Below are 12,553 nucleotides of genomic sequence, written 5' to 3' on the forward strand. Positions count from 1 at the left end.
TGACTTCTATAATTGCTTCTCCACTGAACATGGCTGTTGGCCGGTTAATCCATACCCCCAGACTGTCTCTGTCTTTCCCTGGTGGGGTAGAGCTCTGGGGAGTTGAGATTCTGGGACATGGTGGTGAGGTTGTCTGCCCAGAGAAGTCAGGATGGTGTCATGGGGCAAGGACTTCTTTTTTAAAATTACCGAATTGCATTATTTTCTTTTTGTGGTTGATTTCTGACTTCAATACCTCATAGTCAGAAAAGATATTTTTTATTATTTCCATATTCACATATTTAATAAGGCTGTCTTTGTGTCCCAACACATGGTCAAGTCCTTGAGAATGTCCCGTGTACATGTGAAAATAATTCACATTCTTTTCTTTTTGGGTGAAAAGTTCTGAATATATCTGTTAAGTTCATCTCATCTATGACTTCATTTAAGGCCAATACTTCCTGGTTGATTTTTTTTTTTTTTTTTTGCCTGATGATCTGTCTCTTGCTGCGAATGGCATGTTGAGGTCTCCTACTATTATTGTGTTGCTGTCCATGTCTCCCTTGAGGTCAGTAAGCACTTGTTCCTTCAGCCATCACAGTCAGTTGGTTTAAAAGTAGCATTGGGGGCATAAGGATCCTGCTTCCAGCCGCCGGCTCCCCACCCGCAGGGGAATTGCTTCACAGGCGGTAAAGCAGGTCTGCAGGTGACTCTCTGTCTTCCCCTCCTCTCTCCATTTCTCTCTGTCCTATCCAACAACGACATCAGTAACAACAACAATAATAACTACTACAACGCTGAAGGGCAACAAAAGGGGAAATAAATAAATATTAAAAAATTTTTTAAAATAGCATTGGTTCTAACCAGTAACCTGACTTCAATTCAGCCTTCCCATCAATTTCCAGAGCTACTTTTTTAAGTTTATTCTTCATCCTCTTTTAGCTGGATTATTGTAATATTTCCTTGGCTTACAGTCCCATTTCTTTTCTTTCTTTCTTTTTAAAAATATTTATTTATTCCCTTTTGTTGCCCTTATTGTTTTATTGTTGTAGTTATTATTGTTGTTATTGATGTAGTCGTTGTTTGATAGGACAGAGAGAAATGGAGAGAGGAGGGGAAGACATAGAGGGAGAGAGAAAGATAGACACCTGCAGACCTGCTTCACTGCTTGTGAAGTGACCCCCCTGCAGGTGGGGAGCCGGGGGCTTGAACTGAGATTCTTATGCCAGCCCTTGTGCTTTGTGCCACCTGTATTTAACCCACTGCACTACTGCCTGACTCCTTACAGTCCCATTCTTACCCATATTCTTTTTACCATGCTTGCTTCTTCTGACCTTCAGTTTAATTCCATTTGGAAGGAAAAATATTTAGAAGTCCAGGTAATACCAACTCTTTCCTTTCTATATGGCAAGATATATGTATGGTCAGTTTCTAAGGGATGACAGTAAGTCAGGTGCTGAGAATGAAAATTACTGCACAAGAGTCTTGCTAGTAACTGAAGATTATAATTTGATGTTTGAATGGATTATTTTAGTTTTATTTTTCCTAAGATAAACTCAATGTTGAATATACAACCTGATGCTTTTTTTCTTGGTCTTCACCAGGGCTTCAGTATTCTAAGTAGATATTTTTTTTAAGATGGAGGGAGACAAAGGGAAAGATACCACAGCACCAAAACTTCCTCTAGTTCTGTAAGGATTGGACTCAAAGCTGGGTCACACACATAATAAAGTAGGTCCACTATCCAGGTGAGCTATCTTGCCAGCTCTAACCTGATTTTCTTAACAGTAGTATGGTAACATCAAGAAAAAAAAATCTGTGTTGTGCTGCTTTGCCATGTGCAAGACCCAGGTTCAAGTCCATATTCTCACCTCGGGTCTCTTTCTCTCTCTCATCCCCTCACCTCTATAAAAATAAAGTCAGCTTTGGGGGCTGGGCAGTGGCTCACCAGGTACATACTAAGTGTAGATAGTACTAGCACAAGGACCTGCGTGAAGATCCCGGTTCAAGCCTCCAGCTCCCCACCTGCAGGGTGGTTGCTTCATAAGTGATAAAGCAGATCTGCAGGCATCTCTCTGTCTCTCTCACTATCTCCCTCTCCCCTCTCAATTTCTCTCTGTCCTATCCAGTAAAAGAAAAATGGCCACCAGGAGCAGTGGATTAACAGTGCTGGCAGTTAGTCCCAGTGATAACACTGGAGGCAAAAAAAAAAAAAAAACGTCAGTGTCTTGTAGGTTATTAATATGAGAAATTAGCTCATAGAATCATCTTAAGAAATTTGCTTCAGTTCTTCATGTACTAACAAAAATAAAGTATGAATCTTAGTGATTTAAGCCTAGTTAGCTCTTACTTGAAATATGTTTCCCAATTCCAAAAGGTCAAACTAATCAACTTTCTCTCTTTGCTATTAAAGAAAAATTCTATATTTCTATACTGATTATCTGTCTTATATTGTGCTTCCTCATGTATGAGTCTATCTCCTCATGCCTGCTCCCACTCCCTCACTCCACAGCCAATAGATTATAAATTTCTGAACATCAAGGTCAAAGTAGAGTCTTCTTAGTAGAAGAACCTAATTACCATGTTGAGTTAGATATGCAGTCTGTGTTCATCCCCCAAACACTCTCTATCTCTTACCAGTAGTAAGGAAAAACCAGAAGAGTGTAAGTGACAAGCAAATGTTCCACAAATACATCATGATTTCAGTCATTTAAATACATGAATACAGGGGACTATTTAAGAGAGAAAGAGTCTAGGCTTAGCATTTTAAAAAACCTTCTTGGAAATTTCAGGATTCATCAAAATTCCTTACATTGATATTTTCCTTTGATCTTCAAAAAAGTGCTTGGACAAAAATAAACTAGACTGCAAGATTCAGCCCTTGGTAAATCATTAATTGGCTAAACTGGTTTAAACCTCCATTTCCCCTTTGATGGGTTGCTGTCTTTCTTTGTGGGGAATTCCCGCCACAATCAGGCTGGTCACCAAGAGGACTTCTTCTTCAGACAATACGGGGATCCTCTTATCCCACTGTCCCCCTAAAGCCAATCTTCACTTGATCATCCACTCCTTACTCCAAGCTTCTGCTTTCTGACACTACTGGTGTGAATATAACTTGTCACCATGAATGAATAACACTGATAATAATATTTTAACCTCAGTTTCAAGGAGTGACAGCAGGTGGGGTAAATTTGGCCTGTGGCCTTGGTGGTGGTGGTGGTGGTGGTGGTGGTGGTGGTGGTGGTGGCGGTGGTGGTGGTGTGTGTGTGTGTGTGTGTGTGTGTGTGTGTGAGCGTGTGTGTGAGTATGTGTGTGTGTGTGTTTTATTGGACAGAGACAGAGAGAAATTGAGATGGGAGAGGGAGATAGTGAGAGACAGAGACATACCTGCAGCCCTGCTTCACCACTTGTGAAACTTCTCCTCTGCAGGTGGAGACCAGAGACTTGAACATCCATCCTTGTACACTGTAATGTGTGCTTAACCAGGCGCACCACTGCCTGGCCCCTGCAATTGTGTTTTTATTCACTTGCTTGCTTCTTAGATGGCAAGTTCCTAGAGGAAAAACCAACTCTTCAATTTCTCCCGTTCCCTCAGACAACAGAGGAAACAAGTGAAGAATTAAAGTGACTGAGGATTTCATTGTGTTCCCTCTTCTTACCAAGTCTTCCTGGACCTTTGGGTTATCTTTTAAGCAGTTATGCCTGTCTAACAGAATACATTGCATTATCTTCACATTCCTCGGCCTTCAGTTTGCCTGCAAGGTTCTTAAGAGTGGGCATCCGACCCACACTCTGGTCTGTGTGGTAGTATCCCAAAGTCAAAAAAAAAAAAAAAAAAAAAAAGCCCACAGCCCAGTAGGGTTAAGTGACTAGATCTAAGGGTCTAAGGGTTAAGTGGAGCAGAGTTAGTGTGGCTGAGCTGCCTTAGTCGCTGCTATACTTGCTGAAGATTAAGAAGTTGCTTTTGTTTCTGGGAGATACTCATCTTGAGGAGGAACGTGATCTGTAGCATCTAAATATTAAATTTCCTTTATCTGTTTCAACTTAGCATGACTTCCTGGTTCCTTAATGGCTTGGTAATTCCTTTGTTTACTTTTGTTTCCAAACCTCAAGAACCAAGTCAGAAGTATTAAAAAGGTGACATTAGCAGTTAGCATTTTTTCCAGTTAACAATTTTTTTTGAAAAAGGTGAAATTTGAATATTTCATAAAGCGGTAATTTAGGCAGGCATGTATGTAGAATTTTGCATTTTAATTAAAAAGCCTGGAAAATGAAATGAATCTTTGACAGTAACAGATGAATACTTCTAAAAGCTGTATTACTGTTTGATGTATGTTCAGTATTTCCTGGGGATAATAAGTCCTGTGACTTGTTTCAAGAAAAGTGACAGGACTAAAACAATTAAAAAAAAAAAAACAAGACAAAGCTGCTCTTTTTTAAAATCATATGCTCATAAATAAAACTGGGTTGTGAATTATTTCCAGAGAAGCAATTGACAAAGTATAAGTAAATCACTCTAGGAACTAAAGCTGTCTTGCCTCTCTTTTTTCAAATGTTGAAACCAACTTCTATGCTTGTCTGAAGGTGAATTCTCTTTGACAAATACCTATTTACCAAGTATGAAGTAGTCTTTGTGCACTTTCTAAGGCCAAAGCATACTGTTTAAATGAAAATTGAATACTTTATTCTTACCTCAGATACACCAGAATAAGAACATAACTTAAAAATAACTCTCTCTTGTGAACTGTCTATTAATCACTCTCTAGATAATATTGGCTTAGTGGGGTTTTGGGAAAAAGAAAAAAAAGTAAATTCTAGATAGATCAGAGAATTGGAGAGAATATGGATTTGAAGAAATCCCTAAAATCTGGTAAAATCGAATTTTCTCTCACCCACATTCTGAAATTAGAGAGATAAATCTTTGCAAGGCCTTCTATTGTCATTACTGCTCCCCCCCCCCCCCCCCGTGAAAATTCTTCCTGTGGTAAATGAGTGGATTGAGTATAGCAAAGGGTTAACTTGTGATTTGGGAAAAGACTGAGATCTCCCTTATTATTATTTTTTTAACTGTGGTGTGTGGGAGGAAGGTAGAAAGAGGCCCCAGAATGAATTCACTAATTGGGGTTTTCACCTGCTGTGAGTCTAATCGAATACAAAGCCTTATTTGTAGCTGAAGAGGAAGGCAGTTTATGTGGGGTGTCAGAATTTCTGCCTAGTTTTGAAATTCCTGTTATTTTGCCACAGTGGCTTGGGAAAAGGCAGATAGATAATTTCAGCTTTGAGCTGACTTTAAGGTGGAGCAGGAAGGCAGTGGCCACCTGGACTTTTGAACTACCTTAAACACTTTCTTCCCTGGCCTGAGGGTAGTGCTAGAGCTGGCAGCATCCTAGGTACCAGGATTCTTTCCTGTGAAGCAGCCTCTGGCCTGTGAGGTTAATGAAGTGTGGCTTTATGTTCTTGAAGATGCTAAACTCCACATCTTTTTTTAGATGTTCGGTCTGATAAAGGTGGCTCTGGGAGGCTTTGAAAAATGGCACTAAAAGAAAAACTGCAAGAGCATAGAGCTACCTTCTCTAGAGCCCATGTGGGGAAATCTCTGAATTAGATGGCAGCTGGCTCAGAGAACTTTCCTCAGTCTGGCTTACGCTGCCTGCCTGCAGGAAAAGGGCCTGAGGAGAAAAAAAGGCTCTTGTGTGTGAGGGGGTGTGAGGTGAGCTGCTCAGAGTCTGAACACGGAGGCCTCTTCATTTACTAGTTAATGTGTGTTGACTGGGAAGTCTTGTGACACAAAATGCTGGTGTCCAATTGATCTAAAGGGATGGACATAGATATTTTAGCGTGTGCACCATTGGTATTTATCCTAACTAGCAGTGCCTCACCAGTGAGCTAAGCATTTGCTAGACAGCTGATTCAACATTCAGGGCTACTACTTATACTTATGCAGAAAGGAACGGGGAAACGAGCTAGCTAGTTGGTGGTTTACTGCCACTCCAATGTGGAGATTTTATTCTACAGTCTGAAGTGATGTCATGCCTATGACCCAAGTGGAGTTTTAGAAAACAAAGCAAGTTATACATGTCAGATAGAAGCTCTTGTGGCAGGAGGGGAGGAGGGACTGTAGAAGGTGGTAAAGTCCTTCAGGGCATCCCCATCCCACATTGTCTTTTTCTTTTCCTCTGTGCTCCTGTTTTTATTTTCTTTCTTTCTTTCTCCCTTTCTCCCTTTCTTTCTTTCTTTCTTTCTTTCTTTCTTTCTTTCTTTCTTTCTTTCTTTCTTTCTTGCACCAATGAAATCAGACTAGCATCAACCAGGAGTAGCCTAGAAAGGAAGACTATATCTGTGGCAGACAGGAGCAGCCTGACCTCTGGTCCTGGCCTACACACTCTCCAGTAGATGGGGCTTATCCAACCCCATGACTCATAGGCATTTCGAATTGGTGACTCTAATCCAGACATCTCCCCTCTGAGTTCCAGGCTCGGATGTCCAACTGCTTCCTGCCCTTTGACATCACACTGTTAACACAAACTCTGCATGTTCAAGGTGGAAGTCAGCATCTCTCCTGGATTCTCTTCTGCCTAAACCTGCCCCCTCATTCTGGAATCCCTGACTTGGTTAATTCTGGCTTGAAGATGCCTTACTTATCCTATCTTGGGAGTCACCCCAGTGACCCTCAACCAGGGTGACATAGTCAGCCTTAACAACCCCTGTGCCTGAGCCCCACAGAGTCAAGAGTTCAGTGTTTGGCTGAACTAGAGGATTTTTGCCTTCAATCTTCCCTCTCTTCCATTTGTGCATTGATGCAGCCAAGTGCCTGTCATTTTTACCATATTTTATTATTTACCACTCTACCATTATAACTGTCTGTATCCACTTATTGATTTATTTTGCCACCAGGGTTATTTCTGGGGCTCAGTGCCTGCACTATGAATCCACCGCTCCTGGTGACCTTTTTTTTTAAAAAAAACTTTTTTTTTCAGTTTCTATTACACAGGACAGAGAGAAATTGAGAGGGTAGGGGAAATAGAGGGGGAGAGAATAATAGACACCTGCAGACCTGCTTCATGGCTCATGAGGCATTCCCCCCGCAGGTAGTGAGCGGGGGCTTGAACCAGGGTCCTTGAGCATGGTGATATGTGCACTTAGCCAAGTACACCACTGCCCAGCCCCCCCCAACGGTCCATATCCTTATCAGATTGCAGTGATTTTGTATCTGGTTCCAGACTCACCCAACACCACTGTTCAAATGATATCTTTAAGAGATAAATCTGACGAAACCAAATTCTGGGTTGTCACAGAGTTTTTCTCAACTTCCCTGCCTCTCTGATATCTATCTTGATGTTTTCTCCTCAAAGACTAAGCAGGCCATACAAGTACTTGGAAAGAATAAGGTACCAGGGCTTGGTGGTGGTGCACTTGGTTGAGCACACATGTCACAGTACTCAAGGACCCTGGGTTCAAGCCCTCGGCTCCCACCTGCAAGGAGAAAGCTTTGCGAGTGGTGAAGCAGTGTTGCAGGTGCCTCTCTGTCTCTCTCCCTCTCTATCATCCTTTTCCCTCTCATTTCTGACTGTCTCCATCCAATAAATAGAGATAATAAAAAATAAAAGAAAGAATAAGCTTCCCGTGACCTCTCTGCCTTTACACTTTCTGTAAATTACCATTCCTACTTGCTGATTTGTCTTTACCTCCCAAGAGACCAGATGCTCCTATTGGGTCTACAGAGGAGGTTTCCAGAAATATCTGCCCAAGAAATAGGGGCTAATCTCCTTCTCAGCTCCAGTAGGTAGAGTCACCTTGCTCTTTTATCAAGAGTCCCAACTCAGTATCCAACCTGGTGCTCCAGAGGGTGATTTTTAACCAGAAGGTTTCTGGTTTGGCCAAAGACTTGTTAGAAACAGATGGTTTATTAAAACTGGTAAATTAAAAAAAAAAAAAGCAATAAATGAGTGGTACTTGCAGGGTATGTAATGAAAAGGTCTTTACAAAGAAAAAAAATCTGGCGAAGGCAGGAGAAAGAACAAGACAAGGAGAGGGAATGCTGTTGTTCTAGGAAATGATTGCCCAACAAGCCCTATAGCTGTGGGAAAGGAGGTCAGCCACTGCCAGGGGCAAGGCAAAGAGGAGGGAACTCAGGGATAAATACCCAATAGCAGACACTTGCTTCCCTTTGATCCCTGGCTCTAGGCCATACATCTTGGTGTCCCATTGGCCACAAGCAACAGGAAGCCAGAGAGCAAGGGAATCCTAGTTGATGCCATTCTGTAAGTTCCAACCCCCTAGGAGGACACAGATAAGAGTGAAGAAAGATAGAAAGCTCTGGATGGGGAGGTCTAGAACAGTACCTGGGGTCAGGGAGGCGCTCATTTTTCCAAAGTACCTACAACCTATCAGTCCTTCAAAGACTAGAGTGTAGGGGGGCAGGGGTAGATAGCATAATGGTTATACAAACAGACTCTCATGCCTGAGGCTCTGAAGTCCCAGGTTCAATCCTCTGCACCACCATAAGCCAGAGCCTAGCAGTGCTCAGATTAAAAAAAAAAAAAAAAAAAGGCTAGCGTGTAGGGTATGAAAATATTTACTAGATCATTTGCCTAGATCTTATCCCACAGTACATTCCTCCCTTTCTTCTCTCCATTGCAATCTCTCTCCCTCTCTCTCTATCCTCCCCCCACACACACACACACACACACACACACACACACACACACACACACACACACACACACACAGTAAAAGAAGTCATATCTCTCCACTGCAGCACAACAGAGTGGCCATCAGCCTGGGCCTTGGGAGCAGGACTCCCTAGCTCCATTTCTTGCACTGCCCTGTTTCTAGTCATGGTTTGGGAGACTAGAAGTACATGGGAGGTTCTAGAATTCAGCTTCCAAATGTAAATTTTTTTTCTTCCTGGCAACAGAGCCCCATGCTCCTTTCATGTCTGTGATTCACATCAGAACAGTAATAATAGTCACTATAAACAGTAGACATATGATCATACAAGGCATCACTACATATTTTAATGTAAAATGAAGATCAATTATTTCTCTTCTTAATGTAGTTGAAATCCATAATCATAATTGAAAGTGACAGCAGAACAGTTATTGTGATGCCCATGTTATTTCTTAATAATACTTTCAGTATTTAATCTCTGAAATAACACCAGAATTTGGGAACAAGTCTTCAGTGCCTCTAATGCCAGTCTAAAAATGAACTTAAAGATGTATTTTTGAGGATTGCCATCTGTCAAATTTAAGGAAAAAATCTGAGTTGTGATTTCTTATTTCTCATTCTTTATTTTTCATCATTTTTTCCTCCTAGCTTTCTAGTTAGATAATGAGAAAATTAGCCCCAACATTTATATTTTAGAGAAACATCAGAACTCATGAATCTTGAGCATGTCATTGAAAAGTATAGATCATATAAACACAGACAAAGGAGAATGACAGCACATCTTATCACAGAAGTGCTGCAAACTTTTCACTGATTTCAAATATTTATCAATGACCATGCCATGAGGGTTTGTGTTTTTTCATTGCAATAGTCCTAGGTAATAATTTAGAGATCTGCTTGCTAAACTGACACAGAGACTATGTCACTGATTAATGGCAAAGGCAGTGACTTCCTTCTCAAGAACAATAAGACTTCCTCTCCCAAAATTAGGGGCAGAGCTAGAATATACTGCTCCACCAGGGGACAACCTCACCCAAAGCAAAGCCTGGTGTGTCCATCTCAGACTTCAGAGCAGCTGCCTCCACAGTGTACCAGCTAAAAATCTCTAAAGGATGGCACTGATAGCTTAATTTATGAGGCAAAAATGCCAGAAGAAGTGCCATGTTGACTTTAAAAATGACAGCTCCAAACACACACACACACACACACACACACACACACACACACACACACACACTCTACTGGTAATGTTTACAGTTTTACTTGGTTTGTCTGGGGCAGTTAAGGAGCTTGGCAGTACTCTTCCCTTTGTCTCCTATGTTTTCCTTTTCTTTTCTGGCCTCTTTTGCTACATTATGGCACACAGTAATGGAAGACTGTCTCGAATCCTTTCAGCTCAATTCTTTTTTTTTTATTTAAGAAAGGATTAATTAACAAAACCATAGGGTAGGAGGGGTACAATTCCACACAATTCCCACCACCCAATCTCCATATCCCACCCCCTCCCCTGATAGCTTTCCCATTCTCTATCCCTCTGGGAGCATGGGCCCAGGGTCATTGTGGGTTGCAGAAGGTAGAAGGTCTGGCTTCTGTAATTGCTTCCCCGCTGAACATGGGCGTTGACTGGTCGGTCCATACTCCCAGTCTGCCTCTCTCTTTCCCTAGTAGGGTGGGTCTCTGGGGAAGCGGAGCTCCAGGATACATTGGTGGGGTCTTCAGTCTAGGGAAGCCTGGCCGGCATCCTGATGACATCTGGAACCTGGTGACTGAAAAGAGAGTTAACATGCGAAGCCAAACAAATTGTTGAGCAATCATGGACCCAAAGCTTGGAATAGTGGAGAGGAAGTGTTAGGGGGGTACTCACTGCAAACTCTAGTGTACTTCTGCTTTCAGGTATATATTTTGTAGTAGTTTATGGATACGTGTGAACATATGCTCTCTCTCACAGAAACTGGTGTATATCTAGGTTATGGGACTTTGTTAGAAAGTGAACCACCTGAGATGGAATTAGAGTATACTATGAAAGGAAAGGTCTCACCCGAGTAATGAAACTGAAGGGTTGTCATTCCACACTTGAAGTCTCTGGACACAGTCTGAAGTGAAGCATGTTGAGGTGGCAATCGTTGTGTTGGTTAGGTTGTGATCAATATTATTTGATATGGATTGGGAGAGGCATACGGGAAAGTGGGCCCTATCCAATGGTTCCAGGACTGGGGGAAGTAGGGGCTCTATAGTGGAGATGTGAGGTTCTTACTGTCTTAGGGTTCCAAAAGACAATGGATAGTTAATGTTATCATCACATTATTTGGTAATTGGGTTAACTTTGAAAAGTCCTTTTGTTAGGGTTTGCTGTACAGTACCCAGTATCTTGTATATAGCTGTGCTATTGGTTGCTTCTGATCTACTTGGTCTAGGCTTTTGAGACAGTCTGCTTATCAATTACACAGCCTATATATTAAAAAGATTCAGTTTGTGTTTTGAAAAACTTCGAGACATACAATTAATTTTCCCCCTCTCGTATTAATTAACTAGTGATTTATATGACTACATTTTACTAGGAGTGTACATAAACACCATTCCCACCACCAAAAGACTATGACCCATCCCTCCCACCCACTCCCACTCCCCACTGGCCCAGGAAGCTGCATGTCTACCCCTCACCACAGGGTTTTTACTTTGGTGCCCTACTTACAATTTGGTCAGGTCCTGCTTTTAGTTTCCCTTTCAAATCTTCTTACTCAACTTCTGTTGATGAGTGGGATTATCCCATACTCATCTTTATCTTTCTGACTTAGCTCACTTAACATAATTCCTTCTAGCTCTGTCCAAGATGGGTCAGCGAAGGTGGGTTCATTGTTCTTGATAGCTGCATAGTATTCCATTGTGTATATATACCACAGCTTTCTCAGCCACTCATCTGTTGTTGGGCACCTGGGTTGCTTCCAGGTTTTAGCTATTATGAATTGTGCTGCTTTGAACATAGGAGTACACACCTCTTTTTGGTTGGGTGTTATGGAGTCCTTGGGGTATAACCCCAGGAGAGGAATTACTGGATCATATGGAAGGTCCATGTCTAGCCTTGTGAGAGTTTTCCAGACTGCTCTCCACAGAGGCTGTACCAATGTACATTCCCACCAGCAATGTAAAAGGGTTCCTCTGTCCCCACAACGTCTCCAGCATTTGTTGCTGCTGTCCTTTTTGATGTATGCCATTATTACAGGAGTGAGGTGGTAATTTAGTGTTGTCTTAATTTGCATTTCTCTGACAATCAGTGACCTAGAGCAGTTTTTCATATGTTTGTTAGCCTTTTGGATCTCCTCTGTAGTGAATGTTTTGTTCATATCCTCTGCCCATTTTTGGATGGGGTCATTTGCTTTTTTGGTGCTAAGTTTGCTGTCAGCTCAATTATTCTATGGGTAAAAAGAATGAGTGGGGAAAAAATGGATATTTAAAAAGAAAAAAAATGCATTGTAGACTGTAAACTGAAGTGGAATGAATCAGCCAGAAGAACAAGTGGAAAGGAAATGGTTTAGAGGAGCTAAAAAGAACAGAAGGCCACAAAATCAGCAGACAGGGGGGACCATGAGCCCAGGAAGGCCATTGATCAGAAGGCATTTCACAGACTCTGACTGAAGATAGGGGAAGATGATGGAAAAATTATTTTGCTAATGAATACTTTCTTCCATGCAGGATGTTTCTAAGCTTCAAATAATTTTGCACACTTAAAGTGTAGCATTATGTTGTAGGCTTCAAGGGGAGGGGGAGACATTTGAACTCTTCAGGCTCAGCAGTTTCTCCAGTAAATGTCCCATTAGCAATGGTTTCTTTTTAGACTTCTCTACAAGAATATGAAAAGGCCAAGGAGTCCCACATCACCAGTGGTGGTGGTCTTTTCTTGGAGTTT

At 41.7% G+C, this 12,553-nt stretch overlaps 1 protein-coding gene across 8 annotated transcripts in view; it reads left to right on the top strand.

The window, feature by feature from the left end:
• DMD (dystrophin) overlaps window positions 1-12,553 on the top strand; it is a 2,449,111-nt gene that overhangs the window by 2,280,014 nt on the left and 156,544 nt on the right. The window lies entirely within an intron of this gene.

The sequence above is a fragment of the Erinaceus europaeus genome, chromosome X, assembly GCF_950295315.1.
Source record: "Erinaceus europaeus chromosome X, mEriEur2.1, whole genome shotgun sequence".
NCBI classification, from domain to species: Eukaryota; Metazoa; Chordata; class Mammalia; order Eulipotyphla; family Erinaceidae; genus Erinaceus; species Erinaceus europaeus.